The sequence below is a fragment of the Protopterus annectens genome, chromosome 11.part0 (assembly GCF_019279795.1).
Source record: "Protopterus annectens isolate FY-2018-M chromosome 11.part0, PAN1.0, whole genome shotgun sequence".
Taxonomy (NCBI): Eukaryota; Metazoa; Chordata; order Ceratodontiformes; family Protopteridae; genus Protopterus; species Protopterus annectens.
Window position 1 is genome coordinate 1,552,042,429 of NC_056745.1, and position 22,575 is coordinate 1,552,065,003.

The window sequence follows — 22,575 nt, forward strand, 5'->3', positions numbered from 1 at the left end:
ATATTTGAGCCAAGCACTGAGAAGCACAGATTAGAGGAAACTAAAGAGTTAGAGGGTATGAGGAACAACTGAGGGCCTTACTGGTTTGGATCTAAGGGAGTACGATGCTGTTTTGCATCCTGGGAAAAAAATGCAGAGAAATGTCGGTGTTAGGAATTTTTATAAATAAGGATGAGAAGGAGATACATTCTCTTATAAAAAGCCAATTAACACAGGAGAGAGAAATGATCTTCAGTCTCTATCCCCCAACACCAATAAATGTTACAAAGGGACTTCCAAAGCTTTTGCATTTAGATGTCTAAAAGCTATTATCAATCATCTGCCCTAAAATAGTAGTTATGACCTTGGGTACATCTCCAAATTTCATACAAGGCAACACTCTCTCAATCAAAACCCCACAAGGGGAGTTAGTCTCTTAAGCTTGAACACAAAGATACTTTGAAAGCTTGAACACAAAAACACTTTGAGACACGACTTGACCCCACACTTAACTTCCTTCCTTCACACAGAGCCTCTCTCACATACCGCCCTTATAAAACTGAAAATGGCTTATTAACTTTCCAAGCTAGGAAGGCAGTAGGCTCATCCCAAACATGGAGTATGCTCACCTTACTATGGCACTAAACTCTAGCCAGAATACTAGAACACTAATTCTAGCAGTTATAACTGACTCTGCGGAATTAGCAACCTAGACAACAAGAAGAATAACCACTGTCTTTCATTAATAAGGTACAACTGACTTCCAAAAACAGTTAACTCTATGCTCAATTTGAACTCATTTGCAATAAAGTCACTTTTTTGAATCACTGCCCACCATTAGCTGCTAAAATGCACACTAAGACTTCTGCTTCTTGTGTTTCACTGTTGTTTGCTAGGCCTCCATTTAATTAAGCCTACACTTGCTGAGTTGATGGCCTATACTTGCTGGGTTGATGGCCTACACTTGCTGGATTGATGGCCTATACTTGCTGGGTTGATGGCCTACACTTGCTGGGTTGATGGCCTACACTTTCTGGGTTGATGGCCTACAGCTGCTGGGAAGGGGCTATATTCTGAAAACTGGCTGCACCCCTGAATGTAACTTATGAGAAATGTGTCAGAAACGAGGAACAGTGTGGTTATTCAGCATAGGAATCAGCATAGAGCATTAAGGGTCTGACTGTTAACCAGCTGTTTTATGAAGTCCTGGATACAATTTGATTCTTTCCACCTCCCTTTGACTACTATGTGACTTTGAGAAAGTCACTTATCCAGACAGCACTCTGAAGTTGCCTCTGAAAAGGGGCACTTGTTTCCAATGGACTTAACTGGTCAGCAAATGAATAAAAGAAAAAAAAAAAAAAAAAAATATATATATATATATACATTTTAAAAAGTACTAAGAGCTGAGTCACTGAAAGAGTAAAAGGTGCTGGGAGCATTTTCCATTTTACCAAGTAACAATCCAAACTGGCTGTGTGGCATAGAGGGATGTAGCCCTTACTGTTACTCAGATGACCCAAGATTGATCAGCAGCTTAGGTACTCAAGGAGTCAGGTTGGGAGGGAGGGGTAATATAGAATGGCTTTGCTAACTTACCCACTTAGGGAGGAAGGAAGGGCTTTCTGTTTGTGATGCAGACACACCTGCTAGTGATGGGAATGTGTCATAATTGTAGGACAGACTGCTATTAACACTATGTGGGTGCTGAAGCTAACTGACATTGTGTGTAGTGGTGCTCATGATGTTGGTAGATCTGCCCAGTTGGGGTACAGCAAAGGTAACTATTTGAAATGTTGGGACCTACTAGAGTGAGTCCTGAAATACAGAGACTATATGATTGAAAGGTCAGACTTGCATATACTAAGTCTGAGATGCCATTTCTTGGAATATTCCTTTTTCTTCGAGATATGGCAATCTTGGAGTTGGTATGTATAAACTCAGGGGGGTATGGGGGTGCAGGGGGACTTACCCCCCAAAAGTAAATTTTAAAAAGAAGAGTAATTTTTTTTACTAAATATTTTTTTTTTGTTTGTAGACAAATTATGATACAGTAAATTTAAGTTACAATTCAAAATAAAAGAAAATAGTTAATAACTATAACAATATGTACAATATTTACAGGTGGTCCAATGAAAAGGATTAACCAATAAGGTTTTAAAGAGGAATAATCACATAGAACTTGTATAACCTTTACTGGTATATATTCACATAAGTCCATCTTAGTTTATGACATTTCAATTTCATGTAGAAGAAATTCTATCATTTTGTAATGTGTCTATAAGTATTAAGATTTTATTCCAAGGATTGTCTGTCCAACGTCTAGGAAAAATTCTTTCTTCTTTGACTTTTATTTCTTTTTGTGCAGATTCCTTTAATAGAGATATGAAGTCTTCATAACTTGGAGGGATAGTGGATTTCCATTTTCTTGTTATACATTTTCTGGCTACAGCCAGAATAGACCATAAAAGATATTGATCACTTTTACTCATAGTTACTGAGTTGTCTACATTCAAAAAAATTAAAGATTTTGTTAGAACAAATTTATCATTATAAATGGCTTGAAGAAATTTATTAATATCTTCCCAGAATTTTTTAATGCAATCATAAAACATATGTATTCAATTTGCCTCGCAATTTACAGTACATCTCCAGCATGTGGGCTTTTGGGCAGGGTCAAATTTGGCTATTTTATGTGGTGTAGAAAAGGCTCTATGTAAAAATTTCCATGTGAAGATTTTCCATATCTGGAAGTTTGATGTTAGCTTAACTGACAACAAAAGGTCATTCATATCTTCAGATGATAGATTTATTGTCAAGCCCTTTGTTAAAACGTTCACAACATTTTGACCTATTTTGGTTTTTTACACTATTAAAATTTTGTATAATTTAGATATAGAAATTAGCTTATTATGATTCCCATAAATCAATTCTTGCATATATTTTATGAACTTGGGTATATTATTAAAGTTTGAATCATTAATAATTCTACATAAATCACTTGCATATTGTAGTATTTTTTGTAGTTCTGTTCTGTCTATTTCAAATATACTAAACTCATTTATTACTTGTTGGGTGGTTAAAGTACTGTGATTATTTAAGCATTGAAACCAGTAAATAAAGTTTTTGGATTCCCAATTAATGAGTATTTTTTCTTGGATTTTTTCTTTAAAATTCTTTGATGTTTTAAATGGTATTAAGAGTTCGAACCATAATTTTATGTCTGGATTTGTAATTATAAATTTTCTAAATAGATTATAAATATTATTCAGATATGATAAATTAGTGGGCTTTGTTGTTTTATTTTGTAAGCTATGACATAGTACATGTCAAAATATGTTATTATAATTTTCCAAATCCATATTTTTTAATATTTTGTTTTCATTTAAGAAGAAAGTTAGATGTAAAATTTTCCATGCGGATGAATAATTTGGATTTACCCAATTTAGTATAAGTTTAATGTTGGAAGCTTTAATATACATTTCTATGTCTGGAAATTTGATTCCTCCCAAGTCCCAAGGTCTAATATGATGTGAGAAAGCAATTCTATTCTTTTTTAGATACCAAAGAAAATCCATTAAAAGTTTCTGTATTGTCTTTATAACTTTTTTATCTGGTAAAATAGGGATTGCTAATGCTATATAATTTATTTGTGGTAGTAATATCATTTTTATTAACTGTAACCTATCTTCCAAGTTTAATATTAATTTATTCCAGATATTAACTTGTTTTTGAATTAAATTTTGGATTTTATTATAATTTAAGGTCATGGTAGTATCTATGTTCTCGGATATAAAAATTCCTAGATATTCTAGTGAAGAAACCTTTTCTCCAATTATTTGATATTTATTCAGATGCAAGTCATCTATTTTATTTAGAAGTATATGTTTTGACTTGGATTTATTGAAACAAAGACCTGAAATGGAAAAAAAATCTTCTACTTGTTTCTCTAATTCTTGCATGGACTCTTCATTTGGTCTTAAAGTCAGCATTATATCGTCAGCAAATAACATGATTTTAGAATTAAATTTATTGTAAAAGTTAATTCCTTCTATTTTTAGATCACTTCGTATTGCAGACGCAAATAATTCTATCGCCAGGGCAAACAGTATGGGAGACATAGGGCAACCTTGCTTAGAGCCTTTAGTTATTTTGAAAGCTTTCAAGGTAAATGGACCTAATTTTACATAAGCCAGGTTATCTTTATATATATTCTTTATTAAATTTATAAAGTTTAATGGGAATTCAAAAAGTTCCAAAATTTTAAATAGATACTTCCAGTTTACCGAATCAAATGCTTTCTCTATATCTAATGTGATTATAAGAGCTTCTGAATTGTCTCTGTTCAAAGCTTCTATAATGGTTAAAATTCTCTGAATATTGTCATATGTGTGTCTTCCAAATATAAAGCCTGTTTGGTCTTTATTTATGACTTTAGTCAGGGATTTCTTAATTCTATTTACTAAGATAGACATAAAGATTTTATAATCATTATTAAGCAGAAAGATAGGTCTATATGAGCTACATTGGGATGGATCACTTTTATCTTTTTTTATAGGGGTTACTAGTGAATATTTCCAGGATGGTGGAGTAATCATTTGAGTTTGAATATCATTTAGGATGTTATGAAGTAGAGAAATTGCTGAATTTGGAAGAATTTTATATAATCCCATTATTATTCCATCTATTCCTGGTGATTTGTTGTTTTTACTTACTTTAATTATGTCTTTTATTTCTTTTATGGAGATATGCTTGTCCATTTCTACTTTTAATTGGTCAGGTAGTTTTTTTATTAAGGAACTATTAAATTTCTGATCTGAAAATGAAATATTATTATCATTATTTCCATAATGCTTAGCATAATAAAACTTAAAAGCTTCAAGAATATCATTCACATCAGATACCTTTCTTTTCCCTTTTCCTTCATGTATTATATTTATGATGTTATTTTCTAAGTTCTGCTTTTTAATTCTCATTGCTAGATTATGTAAGTGTTTTGGAGAAGTTGAAATTGAAGCAAATTTTAGTTTTTCCAAAGCTAGATTTGTTTTATGAGTGAGGAATTCATTGTATTTTTTATTTAGATCTATAATTTCTTTTTTTTTTCCTGAGAATCTATTACATCATAAGAACTTGTATTTATTTCTGTTATTCGTTTTTGTATGTTGTGTAATTCAGATTCCCATTCCTTTGTTTTATTTTTAAACCATCCTATAATCTTGCCATGCAAACAAGCCTTAAGTGTATCCCAAGTTATTATATTATTTGTATCGTTAATAGGATTTGTTTCTAAGAAATATTTGATTTCTGAATCTAGCCAAGGTTTAAACTCTTTTAATTTAAGGATGTAAGCTGGTATTCTAGTTATAGTGTTTAATCTTTTGAAATCAATTTGTACTTTAAGAATTAAGGCATTATGGTCTGAGAGGGGACATGGAATAATAGAAAATGTTGTTATCCTACTGTTTAAATCAGAGGAGACCAATATTTTATCTATTCTTGTTTTAGTATTAAAGCGATAATCGCTATGTGTGTAACTTAATGAGTTAGAATCTTTAAAATTAAATGTATCTATTAGATTTAAGCTTTCTAACCATCTTTTGAAATATTTACTTACGGGTGTGAGATGTAACTTTCTTTTATTAGTTGTTTCAGAGTTATCTAGAATACAATTGAAATCTCCCCCCATTATTATCATACCTTTATTTACTTTGTTAATTAATTCTATGTGTTTTTTAACCGTAGACAATCCTATTCCAGGAATCCAGTAGATATTTATTAAAGTCCAAATTCTATTTTGATATTTTATTATTACAATTGATTTTAACCCTTCTTTATCTTCGTGTTTGTAAATGATCTGAGGAATAACTACACTTTTTTCCATAAAATTATAACTCCTCTTGTTTTTTTTTTTTTGTAATGGGAGTGAGAAAGAATTAGATAGTCACTAGGTTTCCATGTGAAATTATCATCTCTTTTAAAATGAGATTCTTGTATAAATATGATTTGTGCTTTTTGTAATTTCAAATATCTTAGAAAATTTGACCTTTTTATAGAATCATTTAAACCATTATTATTTATAGATATTAAAGTTGTGTCTGTCATTTTTTTAAGTATTTATTTGTACTTTTGAATTGTTTCTTCTTGAAATTTTGTTTTACCTTGGAAGTTAATGTGTTTAGAGTATTAGATTTATCCTTTCTTTTAAAAGTTATTTTGAAATGAATATATTTATTTCTATTTATGCTTAAAAAAGTTTCAAATTGGACCACTGAAAAATGAAAAAACTGAAAAACCTTGCGTTAACATGTTTTAAATAAACAATTAATGATTTTACCATTCTAAATCCCAAACATGAAGTGTCTAGCACCTCAAATCTGTTTGGACTTAAAAGTTCAAACAGATTTACCCTCAATAATAATAGTTGCATTAATGAGGAAATGTTGCTTTAAATTGAGCTCATAAAAAAAAATGAAAACTAAAACCAGAGAACAAGATACACTTATTATGTAAATAACACATATGTCTAGTCTGTGAAGTTTTGTTCATTACTAATTAGATTCTAAAATGAGATATTATTTCAAATTGCAAACAATTTTAAATAAGACATTTGTTAATTGCTTTAACAATATATTAGATGTTCATTTTTCATTAATATTATGAAATTTTTACAAATTACCAATTGTAGATAATATATTAGCAAATATCAGATCATTAATGTTCATTAGTAATATTTAACATTATTATTAATAATGAAAAGAAGTAGAGTGAGTATGATAGATACTGTTTAAAATAAAAGAGATTTTTTTACATATTTTTAGATCTATATAAGTTATTACATCAGCATAGTGAAGTTAATTGACATATAGCTAACCACTTATTGAAACCAATTAAAGTCCTTACAGATAATAATATTCATTTATAAGATTTAATATAATAACAGTTAGAATTAAAGCAATATTTATGGTGCTTTACATTAAAGCATTTTCTCATTCTTCAGTTAATGTCAGTTTTATAACTCTGATAATTCCACAATCTAAAATTAATAACATGTGTAAAAAATTTCACTCCTAAATTACTTATATGTGATCTTTTGTAGTTCTGTTATTAGTAAGTTATTATTCATAAGATTTTCTCTATTAAGTTCAATTTAAAGATCACACATATCAGATATTGTCTTCTGCTTATCACAAATGTAGTGAGCATCTGGTAACTAGTAAAAGGTCTCAACTTATATGTTAAAACTATAAAACAGAAAGGAGAAAGGTCAAAATTAGAATTATACTTGCAAAGGAAATCTACCTTGATAATGGTGTAATAGCACTCTTGTCTCATAACTAATCATTTATAATAAACGTTTTACATATAGTACTTCCTTTATACAATAACAAGTATGATAAAGCAGTCTTTAGATAAATAAAAGTATAATTCCCAGTAAGCTGACACTCAGGATCTTTTTTTTTTTTTTACTTTTTCTTCACCTTTCCTTTTCCTTCCCTCTTCTTCCATTTCTATATAACTTAATAACTATAAGTAACTTATCTAACACCGTGTCGGTTAGATGTGTTCACCGAGCGCATGTATTATACTTTTACCAGACACTCACCCATTAAGACACAACAGTATTTAAATGATTCACTATCTTTCTTGTTATAATAGCGCTGTCTTCAAAGCAGATCTAGCGCTATATTTGCATGAGATATTAACTGAGATTGATAATAAACCATAACATTTTTAATAAAATACCAAAGAATATATGAAGTGTGAAAATAATTGAAGCAAATGCTTCCTTTACTGTAATCAAAACAGCGATGTTAAGGAAAGAACTCTGCGATAGTGCGTGCTTACACGCCATCTTGTGATCAGTAACTTAAATTGCATCTAAACACGCTAGGATATATCGCGTGCTTATGAATGTGGACGGTAAACAACTTTTCAGACAAAAAAAAAACTGAAAAAGCTGAGCAGAAGGCTCATGAATACTGTCCACCCTCAGATAATACATTAATGTTCTAGATGTTTCCCAAAATGTTCACGAGTGGTTCCATTTTATAATATTTTCATTATTATACTTTACATTAATTAAAATTAACAAATTGTAAATGGGTACCTTTAAGCTACATAAAAGCATTCAGCAAGAACAACAATATTTATTCAGGCAATGATAGCGCACTATTCTAGTAACTAATTACTTGTATAAGGAAGAAAACAGCAGTGTTAAAGAGGAAAACTCTGCAATAGTGTGTATTTACATGCCAACTTCTGGCCAGTAACTTAAATGACATCTATGTACAGTTAAATATGTCGTGTGCTATGTATGAAGCAGTGAACAGCTGTTTAGATAAGGAAACTAAAAATAACTGAGCAGAAGGCTCGTGGATTTTTTTTTTTTTTTTTTACTTTCAAATAATACGTCAGAGAATCCTGAAAACGCAACTCTTGCGTTTTCAGGATTCTCTGGCGTTTCAAGCATCGTTTCTACAGTTTGTACTTGGTCTTTTGTTGTTTGCACTTTCAAATAATACAGTAATATACTGAATACATCTAAAATGTTCATGGGTGATTCTATTGTATAACATTTTTATCACAATACTCTACATCAAATTAAATCAATGAATTTTGAATGTGCACTTTTGAATAAATTATTATTTTGCACTGTTCCACTAACCAAATACTTGTATAGAGAAGAAACAGCAGTGTTAAAGAGGAAAACTCTGCAATAGTGTGTATTTATATGCCATCTTCTGGCCGGTAACTTAAGTTACATCTATGTACAGTTAAACATGTCACGTGCTGTGTATGAAGTGGTGAACAACTTTTTAGATAAGGAAACTAAAAATAACTGAGCAGAAGGCTCGTGGATGTTTTTTTACTTTCAGATAATACAGTAATATGCTGAATACATCTAAAATGTTCATAAGTGATTCTGTTGTATAACATTTTTATCACAATACTCTACATCAAATTAAATCAATGAATTTTGAATGTGCACTTTTGAATAAATTGTTATTTTGCACTGTTCCAGTAACCAAATACTTGTATAGAGAAGAAGCTGCAGTGTTGAAGAGGAAAATTCTGTGATAGTGTGTATTTACTCGCCATCTTCTGGCCAGTAACTTAAATTACATCTATGTACAGTTAAATATATCACTTGTAATGTATGAAGTGGTGAACAACTTTTTAGATAACAGAAACTAAAAATAACTGAGCAGAAGGCTCGTGGATGTTTTTTTACTTTCAAATAATACAGTAATATGCTGAATACATCTAAAATGTTCATAAGTGATTCTATTGTATAACATTTTTATCACAATACTCGACATCAAATTAAATCAATGAATTTTGAATGTGCACTTTTAAATAACATAAATGTGACTTCTAAAAATGATAATATTTATTCAGGCATCGAAAATGCCTTAATTTATCAACTAAGTAGTTGTATAGAGAAAACCATTTAAAAGGACAGTTTATATTAAAAGCTTAGTGACAAAACAAAAAGAATGTCTAGTATACTTCATTGGCTACTGCTTTCAAGTATTTAGAGAACAAATATGTACTTCAGGGCTTTAGTAAGTTATTAATTAGTACTAAAATTTAAGTATTATATTAAACTAAACAATTAAATAAGAAAAGAAAAAAGAAAAAAGAAAACTGCTTTATACTAGTGTAACAAAGAGTTTAGTTTTAATATATTATAATCATACCTTAGTTGATACTTTGAGAGAAATAGCATCATCAGAGTTCTTCTTGTCAGTCTTTTGCTTCTTCTTTTCTCTTGCCTCCGACCAAATATTTTTTCCTGGAGCCCTTTTTAAAGAAGATGAATTTAACCAGTCCATTTCTTCAGGTAGTGGAATTATGTTATTATTCTTTATAAAAGATGTGGCTTCCTCTATGCTGTTGAATGTTCTCATGTCGTTGTTATATTGGATTCTTATTTTGGCTGGATAAGAGAGCTGCGCTTTGATTTGATGTTGTTTCAAAAGTTTTACTAATGGCCATGTTTTCTTCCTTATATCCAGAACTCTTGTTGAATAGTCATTATCAAATCTTAATAGTGACTGTTTATACATAACAGGACTTTTCCTCCATGCAGATCTCAGTATAAGCTCTTTGTCAATAAAAGAAAGAAATTTAACTACTATGGATCTTGGAGCTGATTTAGAAGAAATAGAAAGTGGCTTACCGATAGCTCTGTGTGCCCTTTCTATCCCAGAAGATAAGCCTTCTTTTAGTTCGAGAACTTCAGGAAACCAAGAGTTCAGGAATGAGATAATGTCGTCACCTTCGGATTTCTCTGGAAGACCAAAAATCCTTATGTTTGTCCTTCTTTCTCTATTCTCTATATCATCAACTTTATTTAGTAACCAAGTGTTCTGTTGTAGCAGAAATTGAGTATGTAGTTCACTTTCTTTTAACCTCCCATCAACATCACTTAAGGAAGTCTCAATGTCTGATATTTTTATTTGTTGCTGTTGTAAGATTTCTTTAAAAACTTCTGTTTGTTTTTGGCAGTTATCCTTTAGACTTTCTAGATTTTCAGTAAATCTGTCCATTTTTAGCGATAAGTACAGCAGAGTAGCAGATATCTGTTGCATCTCTTTTTTTATAATAGAGTCTGAGTGTGAATTCTTGGAGTTACTCATCTTCAAACAGTTTGGAATGTCCTCTGTAGTATTTGACAGGAAAATTTCAGAATTTTTTCTTCAAAATTGGTAGTTTTGTTATAAATTACTTCATCTTTAATATTTACCCAAATTTTTTTAAATATATTTAGTTTTTCCTGTATTTTCTAGTATGAGTATGAAGAGCTCAAAATCAAGCTGCTCTCAGTTAGCCATTAGGCTCCGCCCCTCAAGAAGAGTAATTTTTGAGATTCACTCTTCTCCTGTGTTTTGGTCTTTTTTCAGCCTTTTGGAGCTTGACATTTCAAGTGCCAACATTTCAATAAGGAGTCGCATAACAAAAATAAAATCCCTAATGTGTAGGGGACCAGAATATATGATACTACAAGTCGCTCCATTTCACTTCCCATGCCCAATCAGTGATTACCGTGCTCCCAGCACTGGGTGATGGTACTGGGAACAATAAGGAAAAATACTGCAGCTGGGCAGCTGGTGGTTAGCTGTAGACATGCAAATGGGGGAAAAAACAAAGTAATAAGCCAAAATTATCACACACCTTTGAAAATAAAGCACAAACAGTAGCAGTGACTTAAAGTCAGATTGGATATGCCTAATTTCTTCTGTCAAAAAGTATACATAAGAATACTGTGTCTGACAAATGGACAAAGAGAAAATTCAGGGGAAGTGAGAGAGGGGTGAAAATCACAGCTTGATGGATTCTAAAAGGCTCCTTATTATAATTCCAGGAACTGTAACTGCAAGTACTGAAAAAAATTACAAAAATGGAGAACAGCAAATGTCAAACTTCACTGGTTTCCCTTTAAAATTGTTTTTTTTTTGCAGGGGACAAACCCCCTTGCAGCCTCCAATGTGGGCCCAAGCCCTAAAACCCCTCAACATATATATTACCTCTGAGAATGTCATACCTCTGAGAAAAGGAAATACTCTGACAAAGTGCAGTTTCAGACCTGAGATACATAGTTGCATGTTTGCTCTTTCATTCTCACATTTACAAGTCTAATAATATCAACTGGTTGCCATTCTGAAAACATTTAGATAAATGATATTTGAGCTCTCTAGCACATTGTTGGTTAAGAGTGTCAGGGACGATGCTCCCTTCAGCTGTTTCTGCCACAAGAATAGCCTCTGTGCAAATGGTCATGCAGTAGAGATCAGCACTATGTTATAGGTGTCAAGTGTGTAGCTTTCATTTCCACCAGTGTGAACCATGGCTGGCTTGGGGATGCTGCTGTAATTTGTTCCCTTTTTAATTTATATTCTTTATGTTGTATCATTTGGTTAGGAGGATCAGGGAATCATGCAACTTTCCCTTGGAGTTTTTCCTGCAATACTACAATAAAACTATTTGGAAACCCTAGCAAAAATGGATGTTCAGTAAAGAATTCTGAGCCTGAAGTCTTATCTTTTATTTTACTTTCAATAAATAACTTCCTTATGTCCTTTTAAGAGAAAATTTGAATACAACAGGCTACAGGTGGTTTACAGAATGGGCTGACTTTAAAATTTTATATCATATTTTTTTTCCTTGAGGTGGTTGCCACAACAGACTACACTATGACAAAATATGACCTTTGTTAGTTTATATAATTTTATTATTTTCTTCTTGTGCTTTTCTCTTAATTCCAGTTCTATTTTATTTAATTTTTTTATTGAAGTTCTAAATATTGTAGGCTAGAACTGAAAGAAAATTATTAATGTGAGGCCTAGGGGAGAATGAGTGTTTATGAATTGTGGGAGGAGCTGACAATTAATCTTTACATGTATTGTAACATCAAAAATCAGTTCACAGTTTTCCCTGAGATAGTTGCCAGAATGGACATCTGTTCAATTTTTTTCTTAAGACAGTTGCCTAAACAGACTGTGAGCAAATCTGATTTTTTTTTTTGCATACGTAGATTATTATCTTCTTTTTTTCTGTTGTTGCTATTCTAGCATTATTTTATTTATTTGTTTCTTGGAGTTTGCAAATGTTTGTATTAGGATCAAAAGCAAACCTTGTGAATCATAGGAAATGCTAATTATATGAGGAACAGGAACGTGATCTTTGTATTTAAGGTAAAAAGGAAATCCAAAAACATATCTGACATTTTCTTGAGAAAGCTGTTAGACCTACCAGCGTAAGAGATAAGGTACTATCATGTGAGAACCAGTGTTAATGCAAATGTGTGTTTTCACATGCCACAAACTTTTAAACACTATATGCAACAGTATTCCAAAGAAGTGGACTCCAAGAAGAAAGAATGTCCAGTTTGTGTCCTATGATAATAGCTAGTATAACCTCAGTAATCTACAGTGATTCTGGCCCCAGTGGTTCCAGTTCCCAAAGAGCCCATAATAAAACAAAAAAAGAGGACCAAGATAGTAGAAGTATGGCAGTTTGAAATCCAGCTCCCAGTCAATCAAAATCAAGACGCAAGGAAGCTCTTCTGATCTCTCTGTAATTATGTGACAGTAACCAAGGCTATATCTTGACAGTGAGAGACTGGTACCCTCTCAGACATGAGTCCCATAATTTCAAGTCCTGTAACACACAGAATGACTACACATGAAATGCAGCAAATCTGAAAACACACTGTACTGCTATTAAAGCACTTCTGCAAGGGAGGGAGCTTTGCAATCCTGCACCCATGACATGAGGGCTGTATGTCCCATATCCCTCCACTATCTCTCTTTATATATATTTTATAAATATTATATATCTAGATGCATGTCCATATATTGAAAAAAATTTGAATGGTGAGTTATACAACACAACTGTCTGATTAGTAGCCAGTCAAAAACACACAAAAAACTGTTAAACAAGTTAAACTTTTTTTGCAAGAAGGCAACCCCCCCTGCACCCCTGCTAATTTTATATATATATATATATATATATATATATATATATATACACCATCCTAAGATTGCACTACAGTGGGGAAAGAGAAAATCCCAGCTCCTCACAGTGATCTTGCATAGGAAAAAGATGGTACATGTGATCAGCTGATTTTTGATCAGCTGTACCAGATTTTTTCTTGTTCAACAATTTGAATTGTCCATAGTGTGTGTGTGTGTGTGTGTGTGTGTGTGTGTGTGTGTGTGTGTGTGAGTGTGTGTATGTGTGTGTGTATTTATATTAACATTGATATTGCTGTATCTCAGAGTCATGTGAGTTAGTGTATATTCCTCGGTCTTGCTTTTCCAAACATCACAGTTATCATCCTCAGGATTTCAATAGGAATGCTAGGGAATGTGTGAGGGATAAAATCACTTGGTATTAAGGTAGTGCTGCCCAAGTTTTATTATAGCTGGCTGTATAAAGAACTGTGATGAAGAGGAGTATGTGAATGTGGTCAGAGACAACCTCTCTAGTATATATGCAGCGTGATGTAGAACACTAACACCAGTGGCAGCTGGTGACTTCAAATTAAAGGTGGGCTGCAGGAGACAGCTGAATGGGTGGGGCCAGTGGGATGGGGTGTGGCCAACTAGAAAGGGGTGGAGTTATGCTCAAAGCCACAACAACTGGAACTTTAAATATGCTGCCCTGGGTGCCAAACCATCATTATGAGAGTTCAATCAAGACAAAATAAAGTGTAGAAGAAAAAATATTTCAATGCATTGGCTACATCATGACAAATTACTTAATATCTAGATGGAAACACAAAGGTTATGAGGCATGAAAAAATAAACTACTTTTTAAAATACATTACTGGAATGCCAGTCAAAATCAAGTATAAAAAAAAAACAAGCAGCACTCAACTCAAACCACTTCTCCTTGCACTGCAGTTCTAATTATAATTTATATTCAGCTTTATAATATTACCAAGTAACATGCCAAAAGTAGCAATCTCTGTGTGATACTCCCACTTGTAAAAATGTTTCTTATCCAAAAAAGACCTGGTGCCTGACAACAACTATCTACTTGTTTCATGGGGAAGACATGATCAAAGTAAAAAATGAACAGCAAACAAGAAACAAGCTCAAGATAAATTGCTTAAAGGATTACTGCACAAGTTATGGACCACACATGATAGATTGGCATTCTGTTTAGTTTATGGGTAAAGCCTGCAAAGATAACTGCAAGTCTCCAACAAATGTAATGAGCTTCTGAAAATACTGTAATCCTGTACTTTCTTACAAATACTGTCATAAGCATTTCAATACCTAAGGCTTATATGTTATCTAGTTATGTAAATATTCTCTACATGGCAACAACAAAAAGGCTTTCAATTTTCGTAATTCTTTAACAGTATGCTTATTAAAGCTTACTTGCATCTTACAATCTCCGACAAGCTTACCTGATGGTCATTAAAGCATTGCTACTTAAACACAGAGCAACAGGGCACTGCGACAGCATGCATTTTCTGAATAATAAGAAGCATAAATCAACAGTATAAAAATGTCAGAAAACTAGAACATTCTGCAAAATCAAGGACAGATGAAAAGCCACGGTCGTACTTGTGGTCTACCTTGGATGGGGGAATACTCTGCACACTTACACTGCATAACTGCTCCTTGCCTTGCTTGGACACATCCAGAGCCACTACAATGGGGAGTGGGGTGCAACAAGTATGTCATAATTTCAAATATCTCTGGCTGATGGTGATGGCTCTGACACTCATACCTCTCAACCTCAGAGCAAAAAGTCTGGACAAAGAAATACATAGAAGTGGGACACAGGCCCACAAATAAGGACAATTTTTAAATATTGCTCTTATAAACTTAGAAAGTAGTAGGTCTTGCATTAGTATGAATTTTCTGAAGGGTATGAAGTCTGAAACTCAAATGTCTGCCATTAGTTTCTAACTTAAATTTTAATGATTTGCCACTCATTTGCCAGAAAACCCCAATTTTATGAAAAACAGACCAAAAATGTGTTGCAAAAATATAAAATTGCCACACAATACAGCTGGGAACCTGTCAAAAAAGGACACCTTTTAATATTAGTACTGTTAACTTGAGCAGCTTACAAAATAAGAGCATCTACATGCATTTCTGAAATAAAAGTAATCTGTAACTCTGATCATTACAGTTATTTATAATTGTAAACCCTCCACCTTTTCTTCCAAAATTGCCATTTTGCAGAGGGATTATTAGGGGGAAGACAACATTTTGAGCAAAAATTGGGGACAGTTGAGAGGTTTGGATATTCCTAATTCTATAACGCAATTTATTTGTACGTACCTCTCAACCTCTTAATGCAGGAAATCTGGACAAGGCCAACTATATTGGGGGAACATACAAACTACTAAAAATTGCTCTTGTATACACTTAAAGACAGTTGATAGAATAACAGATCTTGGTTTAGCATGCATTTTTCTGAAGGTTATGATGTCTGAAACTCAATGTCTGTCATTATTTAGTGACTTCTTTCCTAAATGATTTGCCAGAAAACCACACATTTTATAAGGAACAAACCAAAAATAAGAAGCAAAAATCTATTCATTCTGCAAAAATCTTGACAGTTGAGAGGTATAGTTCAGCTGGGGCTGTCTTTGAGTTTGCTGCCCTTCCTCCTCACAAAATCATGGTCGAATGGAGCCCCTCCCTGCAGCCATTCCAATGTCCCAGTCCTTGGTTATTTTGCCCCATTTACCATAAACACTGTAATGTGCATACTGATTTACTTCTGCGATGATTTGGATTTCATTTTGCATTTTACACCACAAACACTAATGGATATCTGCTAAACAAAGCAATGCAGTCTCACAATAAAAATAGACTTAGCATTAAAACTTCTCTGCCCTTGAAACTCACATTCATCGAATCAGCATTGAAACCCACATTCAATGAAAATGCATTTTGCAGTGGCAGATAAAGATTAACTTTGGGCTGTTTTCAAATCATAGGCCCCTTGAACACGGAACATGCACATGCTCTTTGATACACCTTCCTGATTGTATTAAATTATATTCCTTGTACAATACAGTACAGTTGTTAGAGGGCATTTTAAATGTATTGTTTTGAACATTTTTCCAGTAAACAATGAAACAAAATGCATGCACCAATATGACAAAACTGCCCAATTCAGAACATTTCCATCACAAAAGTCTACTCAAACTTCTACAGTCCACCAGTATCAGTAAATATGCACAATTTCTGAAGAAGTAAAAGTCATCTAAATATTTCCACATTAAAGAAATATGTAACTAATGAGGTTGCTGCTAGCAAACAACTTTATATGTCATTGTTTCATCTACAAATAAAATGCCTGTTGCCCTTGAGGAATAAATTGCCTATGTTGCATTAACAAAATTATAAGCTAGTAATATCACAATAGGGATGGATAGCAAACTGATAACATGTTCATAGTTGCTAGGTATCTTCACCAAAAAGGACTGCAGCATCCACCCCTTTACAACACAGTACAGTATCAGCAATGCATCTACCTACTGTGGGAGTAGAACCCACAGTCTTCTGCATCAAAAGCAAGTACACTACCTGTTGTGCTATTAACTATGCAAGCAGACTCAGCATAAGCAGCACTAAACTTTTGTTCCCTTGCAGCTCTCAGCTCCTTGTAAAATCTACTCGACACTCAGCTGTATCTCTGAACTTTGCAGCACAAGAAATCTGGAAAAATCCAAAATTTATTGGGGGGGGGACAAAAGCCCAAAAACCAGGGACACATTTTAAACATTGCTTGTATAATGTTGGGAAGTTGCTAGAATAAAATGCTGTGTTACCACCATACATTTCACTGCCAAGTCTTGAACCCAGGGGACCCTGTGCAAAACATCTTAGTACAAAACACCTGAACAAAGACAATAATGGTGGAATACAGCCGCCAAACATATTCAGTGAATTCAGTTCTCACCATAGCTCTCAACCTCCTAGAAAAAACATGTGGACAAAGCCAGTAATGGGGGAATACAGCCCCCAAACATATTCAGTGAATTTAGTCCTCACCATAGCTCTCAACCTTAGCACAAAAAAACTGGACAAAGCCAATAATGGGGGAATATAGCCCCACAAATAGGGGCAAATTTCAAATATCCATGTTATAAACTTAGAAAATTGCTAAAATAAAAGTTTTGTGTTACCAAGTACTTTCTAAAGAATATGAAGTCTGAAATTCAAATGCATGTTATTTTTATTTAACATTTGTTAACCAGGAAAGTCTGACTTGGAGCAAAAGCCAGTTTTCAGCAGAGCAGGGAGAAACACTCCAGACACATGTTCTTTGAGAACCTGTAACTGCCAGGCAACAATGCTACCAGTGCACCACTGCACTACTGATTTTGCAAGGAAAAACAAACACACAGAAAACACAGATTTTTTGAGGAACAGAACAAATATGAGGAAAAAATCTGCAAATTTTTTTACAAGTGGTGGTGGGTAGGGAATTCAGGCCCTTACCACATGCAACCAATGTAGAGGGTTCAAGCCTGAGTATTTTCTACCCACCTCCATGTGTTCTCTCTAGCCACCAGTATATAGCAACTGGGGCATTTTACACACACACACACACACACACACACACACACACACACACACACACACACACACACACACACTACCTGCAGCAAGCTAATCCAGTCTTCTCCAAAAGCTCCTGAAGCAAGCTAATCCAGTGGCTATAATCATTGGTCCTGCTAGGCACTCGCTAACGGCTGGTTTTCAGCTCCTTCCCCTGAAGCAAGCAGCTCGTTCATTGGTCCCGCTAGGCAGTCAAGCTCATCCAGTTCTCATGGTTGGTTTCCAGGGCTGGTTTCCCTGTGAGAGTAGGCTGGAGTCTCCAGCCTGCAGACAACACAGTCCGGTTTCTTTCTCTTCTGTGCGGTTGTCACCACACAGACTTCTGGGCTGCAGGGCAGAGATGCCTTTCTCCCCTATCTGGACTGCCTAACTCAGCAGTCTTGAGTTCTGTGAATACCAGGAACTCCATGCACGCAATGTGTGGAGTTCCAGGACTCTTGAATTTTTTAATTTTTTTCTTCTTTCTTTTCTGCTAGGTGGTGGTGGTGGGGGGGCTGCAGTCCTGCAGTCCTATAGTATGAGCCACTCCTGAACACTAAATAACCCATCAATGTATTTGTCTGGAAGACACATGTACAATGTATCCGTCCATGTTTCTGTTGAGTTTTTACATTTGGAGAGATGCAAATGTGATTATGAGTATATTTAAGCTGTTGCATACGTTTCATGTGGCTTTCTGTATCTTGTGCCAGTATGAATAAGTCAGCAAGAACTGATACAGAAAAAAATATTTAATGTATTTTCTTAATTCAGATAAGATTTCCTATTAACTGCAGTGGTGGTGCTGTCGTAGCGTTGTCGCCTCACAGTTAGACGTTGCCCGTTCGATTCTCAGTTAGAACGTCTTCTATGTGGCAACATGCGTGAATGGGCATTCCTTCGTTGAAGGTTGTGCGTTAGGCCCGGCAAGCCAGCATGTAAAAATCTACTGCCAATCATTAGCGGACCGGAGTTCCGCTGTGGCGACCCCTAACCGGGAAAAGCCAAAAGACACAAATAAGATTTCCTATTAAAATATATTATGGAATAAGCAGAGAGTTTGAGAACCAATTATTATTATATAAGATAGAAAAGTTAATAGTAAACAGAGGTCACTCATTAAAAAATGTGATCACTTTAGTTCTATAGTGAATGGTATTGGGCTTGTTAATTTGAACATCCTTGTAAATTATACTGCAGAAGGCCTGGAAGGAAGAACATGCCATTTTGCTGATATCATAGTTACACAACAAAGCTTATACACAAAAGCGAAGGATGAAAATTTGGTAATGTTGGAGAAATAGTATAAATCATAACTTTATTCCTGAGCAAAAGTACAATGTAATACACCTGTAAAAGCAAAAAAGAATAAAATAAATGGTACATTTTCTAAAAAAAAGTCGAAGCATAAATAAAGGTAGAACTCCATTTGGAGGTTGTCAAATCAGGAGCAAAAAGAATAAAAATGACCCGAGGAAAACTGCTTTGATACTGGGAAACATTGAAGTAGACATTACCAATGTTCTTGCATGTGAATGTGTGCTTGTGCCTGTGTGTGTTTATGTGTATGTGTTTGTGTATGTGTAGTCCTGGAGGCCTCTGGTTTTCAAAGCTAAGTAAAGGACAAAAGCTGTTCAGAGTATGACAACAAAACTAGTACATTGTGTGATTCAGATGGTGTATAAAGTCAGGTTAGAAACATTCATCCACAACCCCTTTTTCCCATATTTGCACATGGGGTTTGGGTGTCACTTCAACAGTGACAATTGTCTAGAGCCAAGGTTTACACCGCCAGGTGACTAGCTCTGCTGCAGTGAGGTTAGAAACATATTACTAAAAGTTTGGTAAAAAGAAAATTGGGTGTCATGCAAATTTATAAGCACTTGAAAAGAATCAGTAAAACCAGATGTCTTTACCTTAACAAAGAAATATTATAAATGGGTCAGTCCACATAGACCTCATCTGATTGAGATCCATGGTTCTTTTAGTATCACCCAACAAAAGAGGTCGATGCAGTTCCCTGTAATATTTATACTTCTTCCAGTGTGTCTATGTGCAGCATTGCTGTCGTGTTGGTGAACTATAATTGCTGTCATGAATTCACGTGTGTGCTGAATATATCACTGTACACGTCTCCGTCTGCTATTGTTTCTCTTATGATCTGCTGAGATGAAGGGAAGATCGCACTGTAGGCATGTTAAAGCTCATGCTCTAGGCTTTACCTTTGGTGTCATTTTCAGTTTTTCACTGCTGCTAGCAAGGTGTTTGCTAAATAAGTAAAATGGCTTATACAGATGAAGCTTGACTTTGTAGATCTCAAGAAAGATGACAAAAATAATACATGCCTTCAAGAAACTGAAGGACAGATGCTAAGTAAAGATGCCTAGTCTCAGCAAAGGGACAAAAAAGACAGGTTTGCTTTTCAATTGATGAAGTGCATTTTTTTTTTTTTTTTTTTTTTTTTTTTTTAGCTGAAATGATCTGATCCACTTGATTTTACTTAGAATAGGAAAAAAAATAAATACAACTAAGAACAATAGAAAAATCCTGGTTTCATTCAGTTGTGGAACATTTTTTGGAGTTTGGTTGATTTAAACAAAATGTTACCCTGAGGCAGTAAATACCAGTTTTGTCTTTAGCCTCCCAGATGGGTGAATAGGTCACAGTAAACTGACTCATAAGCTGTGCCTTATTATTACAACACTGAGTCATACAGCTTAGCGTGACAAATGTGGGTAAGCAAACCACAGTCTAACGCCTTAGTTCTGTCTTGCACAGACTTGCCCTGGAGAAAATCAAGTGTTGCATAGCAATTTAGAAAACACAGAGGTAATGGTGTGTACTTGTTTGTCCAACATTTAATAGTGTTACAGGTGACAAAAACAAAAAAATGGATAATCAGGTTTTGAAACCTTTTTCTGAAGATTGCCTTGGTAATATATGCCAGTTATTCCAATCGATCTACAGCAGAGGACCAGTGATGCTGACTACAAAGGTTACTTCCTGTACAAACTTCAAGGTTATTGTCCGAATAATTCTGGCAGACTACTGAGTGTTGAATGTTGAAATGTTATAGTTCTGTTAGGAGTCATTTCTAAACAGTGAAAAATTTCAAACGTGACTGATTTTAATAATTTGTGTCTTTTGGTGGGGCTTTTCACTCACTAACCCTCATTTGAGCATTGGGGGATAACATAATGATTTAGGTGTTTACCTTACAGACACAAGGTACAGCGTTTGACTCTTACCTTTGGGAAGCATAGCTAGGTGTGAAAAAAGCCCTCTGGAGCCGTTAGCCTAGCAATTACATACGAACCTGCATCTGACTCAGTCATAGGAAAATGTATGTGTACTCACAGCACAGAACTCACATGAATTTTCCTTTCATACCTGCCAGTTTTCTGTAGGTACATATTGCTACCTTGGACAAGAGTCATAGAAATGTGCTACATGGCTGACTAAGGCTTGCATGCTTAATGGTATATACAATAGTGTTGATCAGACATGAATGTAGAAAAGGCGACAATCTGTGCAGCTGAGTAGCTAGCTGTATTCTGTTGTCATAATCAAATACATTCTGAAAATCCCCCGAGGCAACCAAAGTACAGCAGAACAAGTAGTAAGTTGTGAAACAAGAGACTGGCCACACCCACTAGTGCGGATCTTGTGATAGGTGAAGGCAGCAGGTAGTGTGAGCCAGTGTGTGGCAGAACAGGCTGTCAGCAGCATTGCAACCAGCTACTAATAGGTTCCCGGTCACCTGGGTATTTATTGGTTCCATGAAAAGGGAGAAAGTGAAAGTATGGAATATTAGGAAATGGGAGGCTATAGGAAGCATGGGTACAGAGAGAAAGAAAACATAAAGGAATGTTATATGTGGAGGAAAAGTGGGGAAGGGTAGACAATGGGGGCACTCAAACACATAAAACAATACACAGACAAGCATAGTGGATGTGAATACTATGGGAGGGGAAGATATGATTTGGACAGAGAAAAACAAAGTGTGGACAAATGGTGATGTGAGGAGTGAACAATGCACAAGGAGTTGATTTGTGCCACGATAATGTAGGGATATTCCTACCTGGAGGTAAATTGTGGTACAGGCAGCATGCTGGTTGATGACCGGCCCAGAAAGGTGTCAGCTTGACCTTGAAGATGGTACAAATTTCAGGGTGGCTGGATATAATGGCTACACTTTGCTTTTGTGTCCTGAAGACAGTAACCTGCTGATTGAGTACTTTGCAATGCACTCCGTAAAAGGCATAGTGATAGCCACCCAGCAGGCTATAGCATTGACAGCAGGCTTCATCAGGCAGCCAAGCTAGGCCACCTGCCAGGGAGAGGACAGACCCCCCCCCCCCAAGAAGAAAAAGCACTCACGGCCCTCTGTCCTCTCACAGCCACAGAGGCATGGAGTAATTGCAATTGATGCACCTTGGCTCCATGGTTTCATGACCTACAGGAGGGAGACACAATGGCAAAATAACATTAGTAAAGATGCCCTACAAAT